At 45.4% G+C, this 12,164-nt stretch overlaps 1 protein-coding gene across 3 annotated transcripts in view; it reads right to left on the reverse strand.

Moving 5' to 3' along the window:
• Positions 1–12,164, reverse strand: part of LOC139565790 (cadherin EGF LAG seven-pass G-type receptor 1-like) — a 128,141-nt gene that overhangs the window by 47,831 nt on the left and 68,146 nt on the right. The window lies entirely within an intron of this gene.

Below are 12,164 nucleotides of genomic sequence, written 5' to 3' on the forward strand. Positions count from 1 at the left end.
TTTATCAGTAGAGTGTGTATATTGCATGGTATGTTCTAGAGAGAGTGGGAAAGATGGCGAGAGCGAGAGACAGAGCGAGAGACAGAGAGAGAGAGAGAGAGAGATAGAAAGGAGAGAGAAAGAAGAGAGAGAGAGAGAGAGAGAAAGAAGAGAGAGAGAGAAAGAAGAGAGAGAGAGCGAGAAAGGAGAGAGAGAGAGAGAAAGGAGAGAGAGAAAGAACGGAGAGGAACTGATGCAGGTCCATATTTGTGGTCCTCTCGAAGTGTAGAAGCTGATATAATGCCTGGGGTTGTATAGGAACTTTTATTTAGACCATTTCTCCGCTGAGCCGAGAACATGCAGAATTAATCCAGTCACTGAGATCTAAATGAGCGGAAACAATTTCTCTCAAACATGCACACATTGTCATGCAGACACAGACAAACACACACCTACAGACCACACACGCTTACACTAGACTAGAGGATGTACTGTATGTGCTGTAGTACACACACACACACACACACACACACACACACACACACACACACACACACACACACACACACACACACACACACACACACACACACACACACACACACACACACAAATACTGTATACACACACACACACTTCCCCAATACAGCTCCAAGAAATACACAGTAGACATATGACTAATTCCTGTGTGAAATAATGTCGCCCTTTGTATGGAATGGGGCTTTCAGTGTCACTGACTGTTATTCAGCAGTTAGATCGGTATGTATGGGAGAAATGTATCGAGTTACACCATAGTTCTCAATAGAAATGTTGGCCTAGGCCCTATGCAGTTTCAAAAGAGTTTTTGATCCCCTGACTGAAAGTGGACTTGGCTCACAGACAGGGCCCCCTTTCCCTCTCTCTCTTTCTTTCTCTCTCTCTGGGGTGTTGACAATTCTGCAGTTCATCTCCTAGCTCGTCTCTGGGCACGATAGCCTAGCTGGTGCCATAGCAACGCACCTGATCCATACGGCAACCAACAAAGAGGAAAAGGTCAGAGAACACAATTAACAAGTAACACACACAGACAGACAGGCAGGCAGGCAGGCAGGCAGGCAGGCAGGCAGGCAGGCAGGCAGGCAGACAGGCAGGCAGACGCACACACACTAACATACAAATGGATGTGTAAACACACACACACACACACTCTCTCTTCTCACCGCCTCTTTGAGTGTGTGAACCAAATAACTCTCTCGCTCTGTGTACATGTTTTCAGCTCTAAAGTCAGTACAGGCAAACACTCCATGTTATGGCCTTTATAGATTTTTTTAAATATTCTAGTCATTTAGCAGTTAGTGCATTGATCTTGAGATAGCTTGGTGGGACAATCACATAGGTCAGTATATTTCCCTCAAAGTAACTTTCAGCAAAGTCAGTGGTAGTAGGGAGGGGAAAAGTCAAGTGTGAGTGTTAGTTTACGAAAGGCGACGTTTCTATTTGTTTTACCACTCAGTCTGCCTTGCAGCACAATAGGTAGGGTATACGGTTACTGACTGAGGCCTGATCTGACACCTACAGAGCTGACAACACAGGAAACACTGCAGTAACTACCCCAAAACAGCCCTAGGACTGAACACTGATTAACTAACATTATCTTCTCATCCCATTACACCTCTCTACCTGTCTGTCTGACAAGCACATGACAACTTGACTACCCGGGAGGGAGGCTAAGGTCAGTGGTGGATGCATCAGATTACAAACAAAAGAGAAAAAAACAACTCTGAAAAGAAAATCCATCCACTTCATGAGGACTTGTAATACAGCTAATGTCATAACTGTAATCTTTCCAGAAGTACATTTTGAGTCACAAGGCAGTGCTAGAGCCGTGGAGTGTGTGGGTGTGTGTGATGTCGAGTGTGTGTGTATCAGTCTTCCTTCGGTGTGTCACAACACGCCCGCACAAAGACAATGGGGAATGTGGAAACCCTGGACTTCAGATTGGACGGGAACCTCTTCTGCATCAGGAGGCTCCAAGCCGCCACAAAAGCTCAAATCTGAACGCCTACGCCGATGATGGCGTTCTTGTGGCACACATACCCCAGAAGTTTTACAAGCCACCCTCACAGCAGCTGTGAGAGCATACAGCAGAACGGGGCTGTCTGTAAACGTCTCAAGAACAGTGGTCGTCTGATCCTCTGCCTGAAACACCCGAATTCTTTATCTCAGACTCATCACTTGTCATTGTACCACACTTTAAATAGCCTGGAAGCATCCTCTCATTAGACTGCAACATCCACCAGGGCATCCAGAACCGGGTCAAACAGGCCTCGTCCTCCTTTGGACGGCGAAGGAACAGGAACCGACACACCACAGTGGCCGTCTACCAGGCAGTGTGTGTATCTACACTCTTTTATGGATGTGAACCATGGACAGTCTACAGACGACACTTAATACAACTCTTTCCTTTCACATAAAATGCCTCCGATGCATTTTGAAAGTTTCCTGTCAGGACCGTGTTCCTCACTCAGAGATCCTACAGAGAACCAACTGCAGGAGCATCGAGGCGTCCATCACACACCACCAGCTTAGATGGCTCGGGCCATGCCATCCGGGTGCCAGAGGATCGACAGAGAAGACAGATGACCGTGCCTGCCCCAGCATCAATGGGACAGGCCTTTGTGTGCTCCGTCTGTGGCCGATAGTGTGCATCCCGCATCGGATGAAACAGTCCTCAGCAAACCCACAAGCAGTAGTGGAAGTCATCATCGGATACGATGGACTACCTCAAGTGTGTGTGTGTGTGTGTGAGTCAGGCCCGCGCTGCAGGAAGTTGCTAGCGGAGGAGAGGAAAGGGTGAGCGGGGGTATTTTCATAATGAAGGAAGTCGGGAGCGAAGGCTCTGACAAGACGTGGGTTTCACGGAGGAAACGCAATCGCCTCTCTCTCGCCCTCTCTTTCTCTCCCTTTGTCGCTCTCTCTCATTCCAACTTCCAGAATTTTTGGAAAAGCTGTATCTCCTGCCATCCTTTGCTTTGTGTGCTCCTACGGAAGGAGGGGAAAGGCAAATGTTGAATGTGTGTGTGCGTGCCTGGTGTGTGTATGCGTGTGTTTGGTCTGGTGTGTATGTGTGCCTGTGGTGTGTGGGCTAGGGCGTCCGTGTAGCTGTGACGTCCCGACGTGTTCTTAGACCATTACCTCACCTACCCTCTGGCACTGTAAACCTAGAGCTGTCAATTATTCATACACGCATGCATGCGCGCACACACACACACTCACAACCACACACTAGAGCTGGGACGATAAAATGATTGACAGCGACCATACCAATCACTTATCGCAGGCATTTTAGCTGATATTGTTCATTGTGATAAGTAGCCTGTACTAGAAAATGTTTGAAATAAGTTTGCCAATATGCGTGATTATTAAATGGGGCAACTAGTAGTTGTAGGTTAAAGGATAATAAAATAAACCGTGGACAACATTATAAACGTATCTTTCTATTTATCGTTATCACATCAATTCAGGCCATTTTTACACACACACACACACACACACACACACACACACACACACACACACACACACACACACACACACACACACACACACACACACACACACACACACACACACACACACACACACACACACACACCCACACACACACACACACACCCTGAGGATATACATGGGTAACAATGTTGCTCTCTCTCCTACAGGACACGGGGTGGACTTTCAACCCTATATGTTACCCTGATGCCATCTCTATAACACACACACATATATCAGTGTTCTGCTCTTTCTCTGGGCGATGCCAGATGGACAGCAGCATTGTCCTCTGAATACCTTGAGCCGAACAATAAGAATAGGAAACCTTCAAATATGGCGTTTCTCTCTATCACACGAATCCCGTGACCCCGAAATCTAGAGCTAGTTGGAATACCGGTGAGATTACTATCTTACTACAAACTCCCCACTGTAGGTGTGAAATGTTACTGTAATACATGTTATATTCAAGCCTAGGAGTATTGACAGCATCAAACACCCGTAAGAATGTCTGGCAGTGAATGCTGTTACACATTAACACAGCCTGTGAGTAAGAGAAATGGACAGAGTGAGTAAAGGGGGAGAGAGAGAGAGAGAGATAAAGAGACAAGACAGAGACAGGTGCCAGGTGTTTACAGCACTAATAATAAATCTCTTCTTGTCGCCCCCCCCCTCTCGTTCTCTCTCCCTCCCTAGTTCTCTTTCTCCTGACCAAGTTCTCCCTCCTCACTCTCTAACATTGAGTCATGCTACATGAGCTGCATGGAATCTCTGGCTCCCTCATTGGCAAACAGCAATTGGTCTGGAATAGGACACGGGAATTACCACAGATTCCCTGCAGGTGTTTGAGAGGCAGAGATGTTGACGAACACAAACACACAGGTTTAATTGTGTTTTCAGTGAAGAAAATGTAGCTAGGGCAAGAAGTGAAGTAACTCTGTTAAAGAGTCTGTAGAGACATGCAAACCTTTGAGACACTCGACAACATGTTGGATAACACACTGTGGACTAGAACCAAGCTAACCATAGAACCACCGCAAGACTAGACCACGACTAGAGCCAGACCAGAGACCAGACGAGAGCCAGACTAACACCAAGACTAGTACTACCACCAGTACTTGCAGTACTAGAACTAACACCAGTACTAGAGCTAAGACACGAGAGGCCATGCTACTGTACCTCCTTGTGTGTCAGCTCCAGCCAGGCAGTATAAAGAGGGACCCCCAACACCCCACTGGACCCCAGCAGGTGCATGCTGTCCTGGGTAGACCATGGGAGAGAGAGGGGTGTGTTAGATCCTTTAAGATCTGCAACTAGTGTGTGTGTGTGTGTGTGTGTGTGTGTGTGTGTGTGTGTGTGTGTGTGTGTGTGTGTGTGTGTGTGTGTGTGTGTGTGTGTGTGTGTGTGTGTGTGTGTACTACAGCACATACAGTACATCCTCTAGTCTAGTGTAAGCGTGTGTGGTCTGTAGGTGTGTGTTTGTCTGTGTCTGCATGACAATGTGTGCATGTTTGAGAGAAATTGTTTCCGCTCATTTAGATCTCAGTGACTGGATTAATTCTGCATGTTCTCGGCTCAGCGGAGAAATGGTCTAAATAAAAGTTCCTATACAACCCCAGGCATTATATCAGCTTCTACACTTCGAGAGGACCACAAATATGATCTCCCTACAAAACCAATGGCCATGGAAGGTATGACTCCCATTTTAAAAATACACAGTTTAACTCACTCAGAGTTTATGATCATGAGTCCAGCTGTGAGCACTCCCCTAAGAGATATAGATACTGGCTTTAACCTAGAAAACATACATATAACCCCTCAGACATTTAGGGAGCAGCCCCCGCCTCTCCCCCCCCCCCCACAGGGGTCTCCACCTGGGTGTTGGAACTCATAACGCCCACCCCAGACTCCAGTTATCTGTTGGGGGATAAATCTACCCCTCTGTCATCTCTCTGCACTGTTTGCATAGAAAATATCCTTGGTAGAGCAGAGACACACAGAGAAACAGAGACACAACACTAGCTGCTCTGTTTGGTAGAGCTAGCATGGCTGAATTTAATAAGAGAACGCTGTTGGGAGAGGAGGGAGAGAGCAGGCAAACACTGCATTGTGCTGTGAGAATGACCCAGCGGGAGGGCCAGTGAGGCTAGACCTGTTTGTGTAGCCTGGTATCAGATCTGCTAATACGGTGTGCAGCCAACTGGTATGGTCACTGCCGTGCTACTACTTGTGGTTCTAGGCCAGTGGTTCCCAACCAGGGGTACTAGGACCCATGGGGGTACTTGGTCTATCCACAGGGGGTACTTGAGAAGACTCATGAGCCCATAGGCCTTGGTAAAATGAGGGGGTACTTCAGGGGGACTCCTGGCAGAGCAAAATTGAGTTGGTGGTAAAATTCCATGTGACAGTTGAGTCACGGTAATCTCCTCTTATGCACTCTGGAAATGCGTTGGTAGAACCCGACTGGCTAACGACCATTGGGTCTCTAATGGGCTGGTACTCAGGGCTCTATTGTCCCTCTAACCACTCTGACATCACATCAAACACATCAAAATAGTGTCATCGCTGTGATTTCTGTGATTGATCAAACAAAGAAATTCAACAGGTTTAAAATGAGTGGAAAACATGTTTGTTGTTTCAAAGCCTAACACAACAAAATGAACAGCGCTTTCTTTTTTTGTACTTTTTACCCAATTGGTAGTTACAGTCTTGTCCCATCACTGCAACTGACGTATGGACTTGGGAGAGGGCGAAGGTCGAGAGCCATGACCCTGCCAAGCCACACTGCTCACTTAACCTGGAAGCCAGCCACACCAATGTGTCAGAGGAAACACCATACAACTAGCGACAGAAGTCAGCGTGTTTGCGCCTGGCCCGCCACAAGGAGTCGCTAGAGCGCGATGGGACAAGGACATCCCTGACGGCCAAACCCTCCCCTAACCCGGACGACCCTGGGCCAATTGTGCGCCGCCTCATGGGTCTCCCAGTTGCGACCGGCTGCGACACAGCCTGGGATCAAACCCGGGTCTGTAGCGACGCCTCAAGCACTACGATGCAGTGCCTTAGACCGCTGCGCCACTCGGGAAGCCCCTGAACAGCGCCCTCTAAGGTGATGATTAATATACATATTAGAGCTTATGCATAGGCCTATATATGAGCCCAAGCAACAACAAAAGAAGCCTACCAATACATAGCCTACCGCATATTATGTACGGCAGAAAAACATTTAAAAATGAACTAGGGGATGCTGTTGGTTCATTGATTGTGCAGCGCGGCTTACAGAGTTAGCCTACAATTATAGTACATTTGTATTTGACTTCGAATAGTCTAGTAACTGGGCATTTTTTTTATTTCATCATTAATAGACTGACACATGACTTTTAGCTACAGAATATCTTACCACAGTGCGTTTCCATCTCGTCCGCTCTCTCCTTCATTTATATCTCGAGTGTGCAGAGAGAGTCAGTTAAATGAAATAGATGTTACTATCGATGTTCCCGAACAGATTTCACTAGGTTTCCCAAATGAAGCACTGGGTAGCTTCAGGAACAGGGTGGAAGAGCCCATGGCATACAGGGTCTGGGCGGAATATCACCTCTCACGTAGCGAGAGGATGCACGCTCCACAAACAGTGGTTGATGGGTGGAGTGAAATAAAAGGAGTAGCCTACCTGGCATGAGGGGAAAACATAACTGGCGCGGAAAGGAGCCTCCATTCACTATTAGAGTGCATACAGATTACATAGTTTTTCCCCCCGCCCCTGTTCCTGCCCATTTGATAATGTGTCATTCCAAATAGAAAGTCATTTGATATATTATTAAAGAGAAGATGAAATTGAGAATAGTCTGATGGGTGAAAATATGATCACTTGATGAGGGAACGGTATGTGCAGCCTGCGGCAAGGAACAGAGCGCAAGCTTTTTTTTGCAACTTTCTCAAATCATCAATCTCCTAAAGTCGCATCGTGCAGCCCATAAATGTTTTGATGTCTAAGACAATCTAAAGTTTGTATCATTCACAACTAAAGTTGCCAAATAACTCTAAATCTAGCATATAATACCCGTTTCAAATGATCACTTTTACGCTCAACATAGCCACTTCATATGCGGACTCTCGCTCTGGAATGGGAAAAAAATCCTTTCCATTTTACTCAGCTAAGTTCAATTATATTCTTCTTACTATAAAATCATATAATATAAAATAATGGCCCGGGACTTGTCTACTAAATGAACGAGGCTACAGCCTACGGCATGGATTAATAAAGCCTCGTATCTATAAAGGCCTTGTTATCACCATCTCCATCAGTCAGAGTATGAGTTTTAGATGAGAGCTTCGATGCAGCAGTGTGATTAGGGCTAGCTATTAGAGCTAGCTAGGCCTGTCTGTGTCTGGGAATGTGGGTAATAGAGCATGTTATACTGTAACATGTAAATAACATCATGTCCTCTAGACTACTCCGTCCAGACCACAACTATTAACAAGTCTCACACTAGGCCCAGACATAGACCCCTTTACAAATAAACACACAGACATACACACACTTGTCAACCTCTTGTCCTTACTGAACATTCATTATTCAACATAGTGCCTAAAGTCATCCATCATAAGACAAAGCCTGCCTGCCTGCCGCTGCTTCAACCAGTGGTCTACAACAGAAAAGAGAAGAACAGAAATACACCACAGTGATTCAACATACTTCCTCCCCAGACAATCATCCTTCGGAGAGATGACGTAACGTCACTTCCTGCTTCATTACCATCAAAACCTGAACAGTCCAGGAATATCCCTTTCTCTCTGTGTGTTTCCTTTTTAGCTCAGAGAGAGAGAGAGTGTGTGTGTGTGGGTGTGTGTGTGTGTCTTGTGCCAACTCCTCTTGCTGTCCTTGAGACGTCGTTACTCCACAGCCAAAATAAATTGGGAATTTCTAAAATGTCTTCTATTGTGTGAAATCTTCAATAGGGAGGCCACCCCCGCCCTGCATGAGTCTCAGCACCACACACACCACCGTAAATCCCCAAGCACAATGCAAGTGTGTCTGTTACCATGGTGGCCCAATGCCCCTCATAGCCCACCCCCTTGCGGCCTCTGACCTATGGTTTGAGCAGAAAGGGGAGCAGACTTTTAGGGGCTGTTTGGGGTGACTGGGCCTCTCCACTCTGATATGGACAACCCTTAATCTAACCGGTGCCTTGAGAAGCCTTGAGTAGGCCATAAAAATATCATAGGCCGAGTCCCAAATGGGACCGCATTCCCAGCAAAGTGCACTACGTTGGACCAGAGCTCTGGTCCATGGTAGTGCACTGTGTATGGAATAGGATGTCGCGTGGAACGCAGACATTGAGAACCCCTTTATGAGTTCTCCAAGGCTCTGATGTAGAAAGTGATAGGTCTTCTGAGCTTAGTCTGGCTTTAGATGAAGGCCTGGATCCTATCTGGACTGTCAGGGCCAGGTTTGGCTGTTCTAAATGTGACTGGGGTGAGGTATAACATAAGGTGACAGCGTGCCTGGTTGAGGTAGCCTCTTCCTAGCTTTAAGGGATTTCAGCCAGTTCCTGGGCAGCAAGGTTATTATAGTGTTTTTATATTCGTTTTTATTTCCATTAATTTTTCAATTTTTATTTTAAATTCAGATTCTCTTTTTTATTTAGTTCTAGTTGTATTAAAATATTTATTTTTATTTTTTAAATGTAGTTTTACTGTTTGGAATAGAAAGCATGCATTGGAGGCTAGTTTTTTGTGAATTATTTGTGCCACTTCTTGCAATTGGGGGCAGTAATACATAGGGTGATTTGCTAGGTCATAGGTTAGGTTGAATTATTAGGTCAATCTCAACGTGATTTGGATTTATTAAAAGGAATAGCCCGAGACTGGTGCAAAATAGATGTTGGAAGGAAAATGTATTTTGCGTATGTTTACAACAATCCAACGCTTTTTAACTTTAGTAGTACATGTAAGAAGAATCAAGTTAGCTACCTAGCTGATTTTTTTGCTAATGATAGCTTGTGATAGTGATCAAAGATTGTGTACACACTGACAAGATACTGGACTGACCGCTCTAACAATGGGAATAATGTCGGCAAAGGCATGAGGAGGTTGGATCAGATGGGGACATTCTGGCCAATGAGAGGGCAGATAAGCATATGAACAACAGGCACAACTCTGATATAAAATAGTTTTCTCAAAGTTGCCGGAATACCATGTGCGCCCACTTATATCAAAGCAACCTAAACATTACTGCTATTTGATCGAATAAGCCTCACGTAGCAATTTAGCAATTACATATTGTGTTGACCAAATTCGACCCTCTCTCATTGACCTCCAAACTAAAAAAAATGGGATGTGTGTGTGCTAGAGGCTTTTCCACCCGACATGCATACATAAAATAAATGTAAATGTAGACCGGTTTTGAATGAACCCGAGAACAGTTAGACCTGTTCCAAAACACGACCATGCCAAGCCGCACTGCTTCTTGACACACTGCTCGCTTAACCCGGAAGCCAGCCGCACCAATGTGCCCGGAGGAAACACCGTCCAGCTGGCGACCGAGTCAGCTTGCAGGCGCCCGGCCCGCCACAAGGAGTCGCTAGAGCGTGATGGGACAAGGAAATCCGGGCCAGCCAAACCCTCCCCTAACCCGGACGACGCTGGGCCAATATGGCGTCGCCTCATGGGTCTCCCACTCACTGCCGGCTGTGACACAGCCCGGTATCAAACCCAGGTCTGTAGTGATGCTTCGCGGTGCAGCACCTTAGACCGCTGCGCCACTCAGGAGGCCCCCCAAATGATCAACTTACGTGTCCTTAAAAACTGCCTATAACAAATAAAACAAAAAACAACTAGTTGTTGTATGATATATAAAGTAAGAGAAGCTTAAGCACTAGAGAGATGGAGAGAAAGACAGAGGTATGCCGGCACCATGTTCCCAACACAGACATGTATTTCTTTATACTTGTCAGATAGACTACTACTGCTATACAGAAATAGGAAGCAAATTTATACATTTTCAATTAGTGTATTTTTTTTTAAAGATAAGCATTATATTGTTAGATTAAAGGCAGAACTCTGGTTGGTCTAAAACATTATTCCTCAACTTCAACTTGTCGACATTGTTTGTAGGGGAAATACGAACAGGTTATTATATTTCATAATTCAATTAAGTTTTGCATCTCGCCCTCTTTGTTTTTTACTTTTCACGGTTTGACTGAGAGTAGGCCCTATAGCAGACCCTACCGGTAATTCCATTAGATTGCGGCAAACACAACAGTACAGATGGAACTTAATTTAGCCACCAAAAATGTCTCGACAAAATGAAACAAAACACTTTTTGCAAACGCTATTTAAATTCTTAAATAGGCCTACAATAATAATAATAACGATATACAATCATATTAATGATAAAACAAATGATAATAAATACTCAAATAAATAAAGGTTCGAAAATTGCATCAAAGCTGAATAGCGCGTTGCACACAGTCCATTAAGGTCGTGCCAATCTTCTTCTCATCTTTGTCCACTAGTATTACAACTTGTCCCCCAGGACATTCTTCTTGTCTGAAAAGGATATTACTTCAATGGAAAAGGCCTTTCACTGGCTCTCTCCTCAGCAACAGGCGCACATGAGGTGAGCAGCCTGAACCGGTTTCAGCTGGACATACGCTGTACGTTTGGCTGACGCATAACAAGCTTGCCCAGTTCTCATCACCTCACACACATTCAATTAACAGAGGACGGGTCCAATCGGGTCCAGTCTGTAATACCTTTTTTGTTGCACATACCCGAGACCCATAGCAATTATATCAGACCTGACCCAGATCCGAGACAAAAGTCACAACTTAGGACCCGCTCCGGTCCAGGGTCGGATCTATTGGACCCGTGAAGACCTCTAGTGTGTGCACGTGTGTGTGTGTGTGTGTGTGTACTTGTGGGCTCGCCCATGCGTGTGTGTTAGCGCTCACTCATGTGTCTGTGTGTGCGATTGTGTTTGTTTTACGTTGCCGACAGAACACTAGTAGCATAGGTTCAGTCACGGGAGAAACTAAACAAGCAAGAAAGAGGAGGGATTTGGTTTAGAAACAGGAAATCTGCCCAGACTGGCAATAGCATGAAAATTAATCTCCCCTGTTTCCATGGTACTTTACCCCCAATACAACACACAGAACAATAAGAACCAACACAGGTCTGAAACCTGCTAGGAGGTCGGCCAATCACAATGCAGTATTTGACGTCTGCTACACCACCGGGTTAGGGAAGGCAGGAAAATAGGAATCAAAGACAGGCAGGAGATAAAGAAACCTGTCTTTCGTGACAAAAAGGTACGAGGCCATTCTAAAGCTTCAACACAAGCCACATGCCTTCCAGTTGACATTTGCTTTTCTGGAAACCGGTTGGGAAAGAGTCTAAAAGTCGGCGCTAAGAAACTCTCACATGTTCAGAGAAGCATAGTCTATAATATAGGGTTGAGGTAGGAGTAGGCCTGTACGCAGAGATGGATAGAGCTGAGATGTTGTCTGTCTGCTGTTGTAGTTCAATAGGCCCGAGGCCGTGGAAGTTTGCGGAAAAATAACACCCAGCAATTGACTGCCATATCAGTCTAATATACAATTACCTTTGGTGGTGAATTTGATTGCGATATGAAATAATCCTCCTTAAGATTGGCTTTT

The sequence above is a fragment of the Salvelinus alpinus genome, chromosome 37 (assembly GCF_045679555.1).
Source record: "Salvelinus alpinus chromosome 37, SLU_Salpinus.1, whole genome shotgun sequence".
Classification (NCBI taxonomy): domain Eukaryota; kingdom Metazoa; phylum Chordata; class Actinopteri; order Salmoniformes; family Salmonidae; genus Salvelinus; species Salvelinus alpinus.